This window comes from Rana temporaria, chromosome 7, assembly GCF_905171775.1.
Source record: "Rana temporaria chromosome 7, aRanTem1.1, whole genome shotgun sequence".
Taxonomy (NCBI): Eukaryota; Metazoa; Chordata; class Amphibia; order Anura; family Ranidae; genus Rana; species Rana temporaria.
The window spans coordinates 150,617,654-150,632,338 of record NC_053495.1 but is presented as its reverse complement, the minus strand read 5'-3'; the positions used below and the strand labels follow the sequence as shown (position 1 = coordinate 150,632,338).

General features: G+C 46.3%; 1 protein-coding gene across 3 annotated transcripts in view; it reads left to right on the top strand.

Annotated features, from left to right (window-relative positions):
- Nucleotides 1-2,188: 2,188 nt before the first annotated feature.
- Nucleotides 2,189-14,685, top strand: part of PRRC2C (proline rich coiled-coil 2C) — a 98,219-nt gene continuing 85,722 nt past the window's right edge. For all 3 annotated transcript variants that reach the window (XM_040360135.1, XM_040360136.1, XM_040360134.1), the window contains exon 1: nucleotides 2,189-2,334. The gene's annotated coding sequence lies outside the window, so the exon portion shown is untranslated. The remainder of the gene's footprint in view (nucleotides 2,335-14,685) is intronic.

Sequence of the window (14,685 nt, the reverse complement as noted above, 5' to 3'; positions counted from 1 at the left end):
TTTACATTCAGCTGACAACGGTGAAGCTTGTTGACAGCTGATAGCGCAGCCGTTTCTAAGGATACGGCAGCTGCCCGTTCTTTAATGCCCATGTTGTTTACCGGCAGCCGCCTGCTCCCTGACAACCAGCTTTTTCAGTGTTTGTTAATGACGCGGGCTACCGCCATCAGGCTTTGTATGTTGTAGTTCGTATTTTGCACATTGGGCAGGTGGAAACCAGTGAAAGGATTGGCAGCGAAGGGTGGTGAACTCTGAGCAGCAATAAGACAGATGGGTCTAGCAGCATTCATGATCAACTTAAAAGGATAACCCCTGTAGAGGTAGACCAAGAAGGAGGGACATCCAGCACAGATAACTGCACCCCATTATACCCAGCATGTCTCACTGCACCCCATTATACCCAACACATGTCTCATTGCACCCCATTATACCCAACACATGCCTTACTGCACCCCATTATATCCAACACAGTGCTCACTGCATCCCACTATACCCAACACAGGGCTCACTGCACCCTATTATACCCAACAAGAGTCATTGAAAGATTGAGCAACCTGTACACCTTAACTTATTTTGTATAAGTATGATAGGAGGTGTTTAGGGCAATTTTATCATATTACAGCACAATCTCTTTAATGTTATGCTTTTTTAATCTTATGTCATTTTAACATTTGTTACAGTAAAATTATATTTTTATAATATATGGTTTCAATCTGTCATGCCATTAAAACCCAGTACTACCAGGGTATACCCCTGCAACCCCCTCCTTTCTGTTTTAACCCAACACAGGGGCTCATTGCACCCCATTATACCCAACACAGGGCTCATTGCACCCCATTATACCTAACATGTCTCACTGCCCCCCATTATTCCCAACACAGGGGTCACTGCACCCCATTATACCCAACACAGGGCTCACTGCACCCCATTATACCCAACACGGGGGCTCACTGCACCCCATTATATTTATTAAAATTCTTAAAAGTACAAAATGGTACAAAACGCAGTCAGTTACCCGTAGGCCTCGATGCGCCGAGAACAACAATACAGCAACAACCAAAAAAACACACAGGCAGCGGAACAGATCAAAATTTAAAATGGTTAGCAGATCAAAGAACTATAAAAACCTATGTAATTCCATAGGCTTGACTGAAAAGCTCAGTTTTTAGAAGCTTCCTGAACTTAAAAAGATCATTCTCAAGCCTTAATTTTAGAGGCAGGGAGTTCCAAAACTGTGCTCCCTGGACCGCACTCGTCCTCCCTCCGCATTTTTTCTTTCGAAATTTAGGGATCACCAAAGCTTACGAATTAGCCGACCTTAAGGTACGGTTGGGCACATACTTGGTGAATTTTTCCTGCAGGTACACTGGCCCCTTGCCATGGGTAGCCCTGTGCACCATGCAACCAGTCTTAAACAGAACCCGTTCCTTCACGGGTAGCCAATGCAGGGCTCTCAGCGATGGCGTGATGTGGTCACGACGACCAACACCCGTGAGTAGCCTTGCAGCGGCATTCTGAATAAGCTGTAGTTTGTGCATCCAACACATGGGTCACTGCGCCCATTATATTCAACACATGGCTCACTGCACCCCATTATATCCAACACAGGGCTCACTGCACCCCATTATACATAACGCAGGGCTCATTGCACCCCATTATACCCTCCACAGGGTTCACTGCACCTCATTATACCCACCACATAACATGTCTTACTGCACCCCATCATACCATGCACCTTATTATACCCACCACGTCCCAATGCACCCCATTATACCCACCACAGGGCTCATTGCACCCCATGCACCTTATTATACCCACCACGTCCCAATGCACCCCATTATACCCACCACCGGGCTCATTGCACCCCATTATACCCTCCACAGGGTTCACTGCACCCCATTATACCCACCACATAACATGTCTTACTGCACCCCATTATACCCAACACGTCTCATTGCACCCCATTATACCCTCCACAGGGTTCACTGCACCTCATTATACCCACCACATAACATGTCTTACTGCACCCCATTATACCCAACACGTCTCATTGCACCCCATTATACCCACAACAGGGCTCACTGCATCCCATTCACATTAACACTCAGCACACACACGCCCCTCATTCATTGAGCGTCTGCACGTATCCCTCTCACACACACACTCCTACGCCTCGGCTGCGACTCCGCCCCGCCCACTTCCTCCCGTCTCCCTGACATCACTTCCGCCCCTGATCCCACTCCACTCCAGCAGCTCCCCGCTGTTAACCGCCATTCACGCTACTGCCGGGAGAAGCTGCCCCGTTCGGATCGTTGGCGGTGTCAGAAATCCCAGGTGAGAAGTCCTCACATAACGGTGACGGGAGGCCGCCATCCTGCGCCGGTAGCCCCGTGTATCCTCCGGGCGGCAGGAGGTGACGCACAGGCCTCAGGTAGCCGTGTGTGCCGGGCCGGCAGTACAGGAGGCGATCCTTGGTGATGTGTATGTGGGGGGAGATGTGTGATCGGAGCTCCCCTCCTTCCTTCCCCCGATGTGTGGAGAGGAGCCGGCCATTGTGTACACCGAGTGCTGGCCGCACATCTGTCCCTACAGGACCAATCTCAGTGCTGGGGGAGGGGAGGGGGGACCATGGTAGTCATCAGCCTCCACTAGACGGCGATCAGTGTCCTCCCCCCTCAATGGAGGCTCATTGTCATGGAGGATGGTGGCTGCATTGTGTCCTCTATGGAGGCCTGACACCTGGGGAGGGATTATTATTAATTATTATCTCATATTTATCACCCATCACTACATCCTCCTTATCCATTTTATATTTTACACCTCCACACCCTTGTCTTCTACATCACTAGATGTGTTTATTCAAAGCACATTGCATGCTTTGTGTTTAATATTTTACATAATGTGCTTTGCATGCTTTTTCTATCTCTGATCACCAGACAAAATTTGAGATGTGAAAAAAAAAAGAAAAAAACACACAAAAAAAGGTATTTCCATTTGCGCTAAAGGAAGAAGATGCGTGTTTCAGTAAGGGCGCTAAAGATGCAGGACGCTATAAAAACGCCACGTACTGTATAAAAACGCCACAGAGATGTGAGCAGTTAGATGGCATTAGGGATCCGTTCACACCCGCCATCATTATGGCTATATCACACCCGCCATCATTGTCGCTATATATAATAATTGAAATGTAACGGACATATATCATTTAGTTGCACTGCAAAAAATCCGTGTTTGTGGTACTTTTTTTCCTTTACAATGCACAGTGCCCGAGTACCACTGCAATGCAGGGGAGGTAAAGTAGTAGTAGTAGTAAAGGTGTGTTTGTGTGGGTTTTTTTTTTTTCGTATTCATTCCTACAGGTTTGCATGATTCTGAATAAAATGAGAATCGCAATTTTTATTTTATTTTTGCTTAGAATAAAGATCACAATTCTCGGCGTAACATCATCTTTCACATTATACAAAACAATTAGGATAACTTTACTGTTTAGGTTATTTTTTTTCTTAATTTGCTTTTGAAAGACCGCTGTACAAATACAGTGAGACATAAAATATTGCAACGGCCGCCATTTTATTCTCTAGGGCAGGGGTCAGCAACCTACGGGCCGCACCCGTCCTGCTGCCGCTAAATTTTCGGCCTGTCGGAGCACAGGATGAGTTCACGTGCACCCCGTCCTGTGGACGTTTTAACCAAAGATGTCTATAGTGCGGGGCCTTAATTCTCCCTGCGGGTGCACATCGGGGAAAATCTGTGATGGCCATGTCCCTTGGATATAACCAATCACAGATTGTGGTAAATGGCCGATCACAGCGGCCATTTACCACGTGTTTGCCTCATCCAATGAGGGATGATCTTAAAGTGGAGCTCCGCTGAAAAAAAAATATTAAAAGCCAGCAGCTACAAATACTGCAGCTGCTGACTTTTAATATTGCCTGTCCTGGAGTCCAGCGCTGTCCGCAGCAGAGCACGAGCAATCGCTCGTCACTCTGCTGCCCCCAGAAACCACCCCGCCATCCTCGGTGAGAGAACCAGGAAGTGAAGCGCTCCGGCTTCACTGCCCGGTTCCCTACGGCGCGAGCCACGCTATGCCTGCTGATTGTGGCTCCCGCTGTGTACTGGGAGCCAAGTGTTCCCAGAACACAACGGGGGGGGGTGACGTCATGCCCGCAGTCTGCCCGAGACTGTGGGGCCGGAAGTGGGTGCAAATACCTGTCTTTAGACAGGTATCTGCACCCCCCCCCCCCCTGAAAGGTTTCAAATGTGACACCGGAGGGGGGAGGGTTCCGATCAGCGGGAGTTCCACTTTAGAGTGGAGCTCCGCTTTAAATGTAAACACGAGATCATCTCTCATTGACGGCTTTCCTTCCTCGTGTGGGGGGTGAGTGATAGCAGAATGAGTGTTCTGTCTGTGTCGTCAGTGCCATTATTATCTTTATTTGTTAGCAGGTGAATTAAAAAAACTAAAATATTTTATACTGTAGCTGCTGACTTTTTTAATATAAGGACACTTGGGGCCCTTTCACACGGGGCGGATCACTAATGATCCGCCCTGTGAACATCTGCTTGCTCAGCAGGGATTGATCTCCCCCCCCCCCTGAGCCGGCGGATGACAAGGCAGTCCCCGCACACTGTGCAGGGACCGCCCTGTCTTTTCTCCGCTCTCCTCTATGGTGGGATTGGATGAACATGGACCGCCTGTCCGTGTTCATCCGATCCGCAGACGGATGGAAAAATAGGGTTTTCCTCCGTCTGCAGAATCGGAGGAATGCGGAACCGGGCGAGATCCGAACATCCGCTGACACCTGCGATCTCATAGGGACCAATGTATGTCCTATTTTCATCCGTACAAACACCCAGTCCCTCGGGTGCAGGCACCGTCATCCTTACTAAGGGAAACGGGAAGTCTCCTACTGCGCATGTGCGAGTCGTGCTTCACTTTCTGCATGGTCTCTGCTGTCTTCTGGGACCTGTGCGTCTCCCAGAAGGCAGCGGGGGGGGGGCAGACATTGCGTTTGACAGGTATCTGCACCCCCCCCCCCCCTTCCAAACCAATTGTGGCACTGGCGTGGGGAAGGAATCCGATCCACTGAAGTTAAATTTCTGGGTGGAACTCTGCTTTAGGTGGTTAAAGAGGAATAAACCCTGATGGATTTTACCTCCTCTTTATTTCACAGCAAAGGTAAAGCATATCCATTATGTGTCACTTAGCTGAAACTGAAGCCTGCGATGTCCTCACTGGCAGCTAGCGTCCATCTTCACCCTTCTTCCTTCCGGGGCCGCGAGCTCCGTTTCTATGACTGTCTGGAGTCGCGTGGTGTCACTCCCGCCCATGCGCGCAGGAGACGCTAGTCACGGCATGTCCCCCTTTAGAAACGGCACAATCTGCCCTTTTTAAAGTGCGCATGCTTTATTGTAAATATCTCCTAAACCGTGAAGGGATTAGGAGATATTTCCAGCACCTACAGGTAAGACTTAAAGGGGTTGTAAAGGTTCTAAATAGGTTCCTTTTAAGCTAGTATATTGTTGGTTCACTTGCCTTTTCCTTTGATTTCCCTTCTAAATGTTTTTTTTTTTTGTCTGAATTTCTCACTTCCTGTTCCTCCTCAGTAAGCTTGCCCCAATCATCCATGGGGGTTAGTCAGAACAGCTTACTGAGGAGGAACAGGAAGTGAGAAATTCGGACAAAGGGGGGGGGGGGGGACATTTAGAAGGGAAGTCAACGGAAAAGGTAAGTGAACCAACAATGCACTTGCTTAAAGGAACCTATTTAGAAAATAAAAAAACTAACCTTTACAACCCCTTAATATAGACTTACATTTAGGTAAAAATGGTTGTACAGGGTTTACAAACCACTTTAAACTGACTTAAATTGCAGACCGAAGTTCACCCCTTTGATCTAAAAGAAGCAAAGAATACAATGTTTCTTTTTTATCTCAGCACTGAGAAACTTTGCCAGTGTTCTGGAGGGCTTTGTGTTCAGGTTTTTTTTTTTTTTTTGCGATTTAACCAGGCAAACAGGAGACCGGGCATTTTACCATGTGGTGGGACTACACTGCAATAGCCACCCAACGCAGTCCATCTGCATCTGGTGTGGATGGAGCCTTAAAGAATAAGTTCACCTTTTTAGTAATATTTTACACTTATATTTAGGATGTTACTAAATCATCTGCTGCCACCCTGAACCTATCCCCTATTGTGACAGCGGGTGGGGGGAAATCTTCTCCCCACCCGCTGTCGCAATTCAAATACAGCACAGCTGTACGAGGGTCCGCACACATGGCAAATCGTTCAGAGTTCTATAAAATAATGAACTACATGTTCCCTTTATTTATTGCAGCAGGGCTCATAGGCGTCCTCATAGTTCATTGATCTTCCTGGACTATAGTAACTGCCTGCTCTTATTGGAGGTTCAGGCAGACATTCTGCAGGAGCCTGGCATTGCACCCACAATCTGCTGATCATGAGTGCAATGCTTTAAGGCTGGGTGACATTACAGAAACGTAGTCACTGGACGATTTTCTGCTTGCACCGCTTCGGTGCGTTTTCGATGTGATCTAGTGCATTTTTCATCTTGTAAATACTTTCTTTGGGGCTGTACACAGCACTTGAGTACCAGTGGAATTGTTATGGAGGTTCTGGATGCTCATGCACACCTTTTTCGTGTGCTGGGGGCTCATTGAAGTCAATGGCAGTATATCAAAATGCAGAAACATGTTTCAATATAAAAAAAAAAATAATTCTAGGTCAAGACTGGACCAATGTAACTGCATTTGTGCTCATTCAGATGGTTGCTTGACCACTGTCTGCATTTATCTCAGAGCTGTGCAGGTAGACTATAGAAGGGGATGCAGACATGGCCACTGCACAGACGCAGTTGCATGTCAAAACTTGACATGGCAGGAGGAGGCGCACGGATCTCAATGAGTTGCATCTCATACCTATGGGATCCTGTAGGGCCTGGAAACACTGTAGTAAACGCTGTAATCCAGTGATCTTTCCTAGCTTCTGAGTTCTGTGCGAAGGTTCTGCCCTATGCAGGCTGCATAGAAACGTACTGAAATCTGAGCATGTGCAGAGTTGCCACCAGAGCTGGAAAATCCCTAGCTGAATTGGGGACATGAACAGAAGGTGGAGATGCAGAACAGCAGGATCAACCAGGTGTTTTGCAGAAAACAAATCCCATAGTGAATGAGTAAGTATGAAAGCATGCAATACACTATTTACGTGTGTGTGTGTGTGTGTGTGTGTGTGTGTGTGTTTTTATATTAATGTGTTTAGTGACACTTTAAGTACTTGTAACTAGACCGGAATAATATCTAAATCATTTCCTCTATCTGCAAGTAGACCGGTGGCTCAACGTGGTTGTGGACCCAAGTGAGATCTCCCGAAGTGTTACTTCCCTTATTGTTAAAGTGGAGGTCCGCCCAAAAAAATTAAAAGCCAGCAGGTACAAATACTGCAGCTGCGCTGACTTTTAATAAATGGACACTTACCTGTCCAGGGTTCCTGCAATGTCATCGGACAAAGCCGATCAGTCGCTCAGCTGCCCCTACTGCCATCCTCGGTGAGGAAATCGGGAAGTGAAGCCTTGTGGCTTTACTTCCTGGTTCCCTACTGCGCATGCGCGAGTCGTGCTGCGTGTCCTCACTGGTCCCTACTGTTTTCGGGACCTGTGTCTCCCAGAAGACAGTGAGAGAGAACGGTGTAGGAAGTAACGTAGGTCACCACGATCACTGTAGTGAACTATGCCAGGAAACATAAGTGTCTCGTTGCTACCAAATGCTCCCCCGTGGAAGATAACTCTTCCACTTCTGGGAATGTCAGTCTTCTGATTAACGTTGTTAGGGCTGGCCATAGACTGATTTTTCTTTCATTGCATGCCCCCCCCCCCCAAATCAACACAGTGTTAACGGGAGAATCCCTCCTGTTGACTGAGAACATACAGTGATGGATTCTAATTGCATATAAAAGTAGACAGGCTGGTTGTATCCAAGTTGATTGCTCAGCTTGCTCATACATGGTTTGAATCTCTGCCTCATTCTGCTGAACCAGCTGAGATTCGAACCGTCTATGGTCAGCTTTAAATAAGTTGTAAAGGCAGAATTTTTATTTATTTTTTTCTATCGAAAATCCTCTGTCACATTTGTCTGTTTAAACAGATGCCTGTTTAATACAGATATTTGCTCCCACTTCCAGGCATAGATATCCACAGATATCTACGCCACGTCCGGTGCCTCCCCACACACACACACACACAACACTGTCTTCTGGGAGACACGCAAGTCCCAGAAGACAGCAGGGACCATTCAGATCATGCAGCGCGACTCACGCATGCAGGCCTGATTCCCTTACCGAAGATGGCAGCGGCAACTTCTGAGAGCCGAGGGACAGCTTGGCTTTGGGTGCCGACATCGCAAGCGCCCTGGACAGATAAGTATCTATATTTTAAAAGTCAGCAGCTGCAGTATTTGTAGCTGCTGATGTAAAAAAAAAAAAAAGATTGGCAGAACTCTGCTTTAGATAAAAAGCCTTTTGTGTGTAGCAGCGTCCCAACACCCCCCCTAATACCTAAGCCCCTTCTCTGTCCAGCGGTATCCACTATTTGCCTTGGACTCTCCCTTTGGCTGAGACACAGCAGCGGTGCCATTGTCTCCTACGGCCATCAAAGGCCGTAGGAGACAGCTCCCTGTCTGAATGGATACACGGAGCTGCAGCTCTGCTCGGGTTGCACCCATAGCAAGCTGCTTGCTGTGGGGGCGCTTGACAGGAGGGAGGGCCAGGAACAGCGGAGAGGATCATCTGGGCTGCTCTATGCAAAAACCAACTGCATGGAATAGGTAAGTATAACTTTTTTGTTTTTTTGAGACTTTACAATCGCTTGAATGCCCTTCTCACAGGAGTTCAGTGGGAAGGAGCTGCAGGAAGTGAAAATCAGGTTCCAATGCTTTACAAATGGCGGACTAGCAGTGTGCGAGTGCTCATGAGGTTTGCTCTAATGTACCTGCAATTCAAATGTGTATTTCTAGTATCCATCTCAGTAGGTATTGGTGAAATTGAACACCAGAGCAGCAGATGGGAGGAAGCTTCATCATCTTTGTCCTAGCACAGCCTCCCTGGGAGTTCAGAGACGATCTATAAACAAAAGGTTTTCAGCTCATTATCTTCACAATGAGACCCAGGAAGTGAGCTTATCAAAAGCTGCCCCGTGTCTCTTTGTGGTGTGAACCATTAGGTATCTAGGCCCAGATCTATGCATCATTTAGCACATTAAAGAGCAATGGCATTAGCATTTCAACTAGTCCTAAATTTTGTTGCATGAAACTTTATTCTATCGTGTGTGTGTATATGTGTTATGTATGTAATTGTATATATAGATATTTATATATATATATATATATATTATATATATATTATATTTATATTAAATATATATCTCACACATGCATTTTATTTTATTTATTTTTCATTTTAAAGAAGTAGTTATTTACTGTTTTATCTCCATCAGTGTAGATGTAGGTCAGTGTTATCTAAAAGCAATAAAAACAAGTAAATTAAAGGGGTTGTAAAGGTTTGTTTTGTATCTTCTAAATTGGTTCTTTAAGCTAGTGGTGCATTGTTCTCCTTTTTTTTTTTTTTTTTTGTTATCCTTCAATTTCCCTTCTAAAGTGTTTTTTTTTTTTTTTTCTTTGTCTGAATTTCTCACTTCCTGTTTCTCCTCGGTAAGCTTGCCCCCATCATCCGAGCCGTTCTGGGAGCTGGGTTAATCAGCCAGAACAACTTACAGCAACCTTTACAGCACCTTTAAAACTGTTATACTCGCCCACCTGCTCTGTGAAATGGTAGTGCACATAGCGGCCCTGAATCTCTTCTGGGATCCTCCACCAGAAATCTTGGAGGTTCCTCCTCTTCTGTGTCTGGCCCCCATAGCGAGCCACCTGCTTTTGGGGGCAAAAATGTGGACTCCCTCTTGAGCTGGGCTTGCCCTGCTCAGCCTTGCCCCCAGGAAGACTTGATGAGCTACCACAGCGCCCTGGTAGTTTATTGAGAACTACAAGTTGAAGGCTGCCGGATCTTGTTTTCCCATTCACAGAACTCTGTGAATGGATGATGCGTCCGGACAGATGTCAGAACCGGGGTTTGGGTGGAGCAGGGGCTGGTGCATCTGTAGCATGTAACATGGTAAATATGGATGTAATGTTACGAAAGGTGCACGTCTCCTTTTAAAAACATTGCATCCACGATCAGCAGATACCGGGTGCGATGCGTGGATCTATCAGACGCTCAGTAAGGTGTCCGCCTGTACCCCTGATATTGGCAGGCAATTACTGTATGGCAGGAAGAATCGATAAAATACGAGGACGCTCAACATTGTAAAAATATCTCCTAAACCTGTACAGTTTAGGAGATCTTTCCAGTGCATGCAGCCAGTGACATCATTGACGCATGTGCTCTGAGGGGATTGCACACTTGTGCCGTTCCTTCCGAGCTGGTGCCTTGAACGGCAGTGTGACGTCCTCGTGGCTCCGGCCAATCGCAGCGCTGGCGAACCCAGGAGAAGCTCTAGGAAATTTGTCTGTCCCTGCAACAGCTTTGTTTTAATGGAAGTACAGTAAAACCTTGGATTGCGAGCATAATTCGTTCCGGAAGCATGCTTGTAAGCCAAAGCACTTGTATATCAAAGCAAATTTTCCCATAAAAAATAATGGCAACTCAGATTATTCGTTCCACTACCATTTATTCAAAAATCCTTCAGTTTATAGTCCATATGAAAAGATTATAGCAATGTGACCAGATTGTGTAACTATAAAATGTCCATCCACAAATGGAAACCTCCACATGGGGATTAGAATCAAAATCCAGCAGGAGCTACAGAGTATGATGTGCCTCTAAGTGTAGCAATATGGTTACATCTAATCTAAGTATGCAGGCATCCGAGGTAAAGCTGTCCACATAGACCATCCCCCGCACCGACCGGCTCTCACCGATGTCAGTCTGCAAATGTGACCGGGAAGACAACCCTGCAGTAGAGCGATCTGGAAGGGCTCGTGGAGCGCAGCGTGGAAGGGATGATGTTGATGGCGGTGCGGGGGATGGTCTGTGGACAGCTTTTCCCCGGATGCTTGCATACTTAGATGATACTTAGATGATTTTAATCATCAACCGTGTGAGTTTTATTAAATGTTGTACCTTCATTAAATGTAACCATATTTGCTACACTTGGAGGCACCTCTCTTCTTCTTTTTTTTTTTTTTTAATTTCTTTTTTTATATACTAAGTTTTGACTTGACGCTACTCTTGTATCAAGACATCGCTTGTATATCGAGGCAAAATGTATTTAAAAAATGTGCTCGTCTTGCAAACTGCTCTCAAACCAAGGTTTTACTGTATGGGATTTCATAATGAGCTAGTATGCGATACATACTAGTTCATTATGCATTTTGTCTTGCAGGGTTTTTTTTGTTTTGTTTTTTCCTTACAACCTCTTTAAAGGTAAAGTAAAGTTACATTTTTTTTTTTTTTTTTTTTTATAAATAACAATCATGCTATACTTGCCTCCACTGTGCAGCTTGTTTTTGCACAGTGACCTTCTGGGGTCCCTCAGCAGCTGTCTCAGCGCTCCCCCCCCTCGCGAGGACTCAACACCTTCATGCAAGCAAGCTTGCCTGCTGTTGAGTTCTTGCGGGCACGCTTTCGTAATACAGCCGGCGCCCATAGCCACCAACTGTATCACTTGGCCCTGCCACGTCATTGGATGTGATTGACAGCAGTATGAGCCAATGGCTGCGCTGCTTTCAATCAACCTATGATTGAGTGGGGAAGACGGCCGAGAAGCCTGTGCATTCACGGTGCGGGACTCTCGAGGGGTCAGGTAAGTAAGGGGGGGGGTTCGGGGGGCCTCTAATCCGTAGATGTTTTGTTCACCTTAATGCATAGAATGAGGGGTGAACCCCTTTTAAGAACTACCGTATTTATCGTGCTATAACGCGTCCCGGCGTATAGCGCGCACCCCCGAACTTGAAGAAAAATCCTGGAAAAAAATACTTTGGATGCCCCTCGTCCGGTCCGGCGTCTTCTGCGGCCATCGTGGGGTCTTCCCCGCTTCCCGCGCTGTTTGAACCACTGCGCCGGCATATACCGAGTGCAGTACACTCGGGTAGGGTCGGCTCCTCTCGCGTAAAGGACGCACAGGACATGACCACGAGAGGAGCTGAGCCTGCCCGAGTGTACTGCGCTCGGTATATGCCGGCGCAGTGGTTCAAACACATCGCGGGTATCGGCGTATATCGCGCGCACCCACGATTTTGCCCTGATTTTCAGGGCAAAAAAGTGTGCCGTATACGCCGATAAATACGGTATCTTTAGTGGAAAGAACGAGTCCTGAAAGTGATGGTTTTGCCCCCACAGAGCCCTGATCTCAACATCATGGAGTCTGTCTGGGATTACAAGTGTACCGAGAAGGATACACGGCATAACTTGAATGAGAATGCCGCTCTTTTCCTGTGCTCATTGGTCTGGGAATCGGCAGTGCAGTGATGCTGATTCATAGTCGGGAGAGGTGTATAATAGGAGCATGTTTTAGTCACCAAACCAGCTGAACAGATGAGACTTCATATTTATCTAACTGTTTTGTTGTTTTTTTTATTTTTTCTTAAATATGTACGCAACAGTTCAGGTGTTTAATGTAAACATAATTATTTTTTCCTGGAGTTGGGCTCTAAACCAGCTGACCCTTAATCTGTATTTTTGCTCCAGTGGCTTACAGGTGACTAGGGCTCTATCACACTAATGCGATTTCGGATGCAGAGAATCGCACGACAATGGGAAAACGCTTTTTTTTTCAATAGTACCCATTCACATCAGTGCAGCTTTTTTTTTTTTTTTTTTTGCAAAAGGCACGTGTGCTACTTTGGTGCGGTTGCAACGCAATTATCACTCCTTAGACTTCAATGGAAACACACTAAATATGTAAGATGCTTAGGGTGTAACACGCTACACAGGCTTCTTCTGCCTCTCTCATTGCTTTGTTCCCTGCATCTCCAGCAGTTCAAGCCATCCTCTGGATCCCATCCCCCCCCCCACTGTACCAGACTGTCACCATCCCCCACTGCCAGACGCTTCACCGGTCCGGGGATTTGAGATCCCTGCGGCTGTCTCTCCTTGCAGTGTTGGCAGTATGGACTACAGGGATTCTAATTGGTCAGCATCCTCACATGGAAGGAGCTGACCAATCGGAAGCTGTCTAGAAACCTACTGCATCCCACAACTGTTTGGCCCAGGTGACCCAGGGTTGGGAAAATCCATTTACTAGAGCCTGCTAGTTGCTCTCTATGCTTGAAACACGTTTATTTTCATGCAAGCTTATTATGTAATGGATTGTTGGCCAGGGGGGTTTAGAATCCTGTACAATTCATGGTTTATCTTCTGTGCGTGTGTATTGAAGACTGAGAGATGCAGAACTGTAGTTACTATAGCAATGCTACTATAGTAACTATGTGCCCCAAGGCGACCGACACTGAGGGGACACAGCTACTAATAACAAGATAGTAAAAGGCACTGAGGTGAGGAAAGAACCCAGGTGTGCAATGTAAGGAGGGCATAGGATGGGGGAAGGGACTTCTTACTGGCTGCTGTATAGTAGGTGTCCCTGTGAACCAGATTCAGTATTTGACACTGACCTGAATAGGAAGGGGTCAGTCAACTCAAAACTGTTTTACTGCTTAAAAAAAATAAAAAATACTGTGTTTTTTTATATATAATCTTGTTTACTGATGACCCTTTTTCATATGATGAGCCCACTCGGATCCGCCTGTCTGTTTTTCAAGCGGGCCATCCATTAGGATTATTTTGACACTCGCACCAGAATGCACTTAGAACGCAGTGCGAAAATCGTGCATAAACGCAGGTTTTTCCCGCACCACGGCCCCTAAAGAATGGACATAAACGGATGGCTTCTGATGGCATTCAGATCTGTCTAAATGGAAAAGTACGTAGCCTTCCTGAACAGACATGGATGTAGTCGGACGTGAAAACAAATAAAAAATGACTTGGATCTCCTTCATTCAGGGAAGGGGTTAAATGGTTATGTGGCAGAGATGTGCTGCACACCCCCAATAGTTTTAGTCATTGCCTGATCGTGGAGATCTGTGTTCTCTACTGTACATATGTTTTATCAAATGTGTTGCCAGTGCATTTGGTTTGAATCTGTTACCAATTGTAGGTACTTTTTTAAATGAACTGTATGTTCTAAATTCCTTCTGTTGTAGTTTTTCTATTTTATTTAGTGTCCTCATACTGTGTTTTAAAGAAGTATGGCCAAAACTATTTTGGCTATACTTCCCCCCCCCACCCTAAGGATCACAGGAGTGCTCTTCATTATACACGTGTAACCTGTTTTCAGCCCACATTGGGTCCAGTCCTGCTGATGTCACTCGGCCGGTCCAGGTTCTGAAAAGATCCTGTCCTTTAAAGTCCAGATCCACCCAGAAGCCTGAACCAGCCGATCCTGGCCCTTGCTCAGTTCCCAGTATTTAGACCAGGGGTTTTCAAACAAAGGGCCAGTTTATTGTTCTTTAGCCTTTAGGAGGGCCGGATTGTGGCCAGCGGGGGGCAGAAAAAGCCCCGGGCCCAGCATTGGGGAGAATAAATATGGCCTCATAGTTTGCGATCAGTAGGATAAGGTGTAGT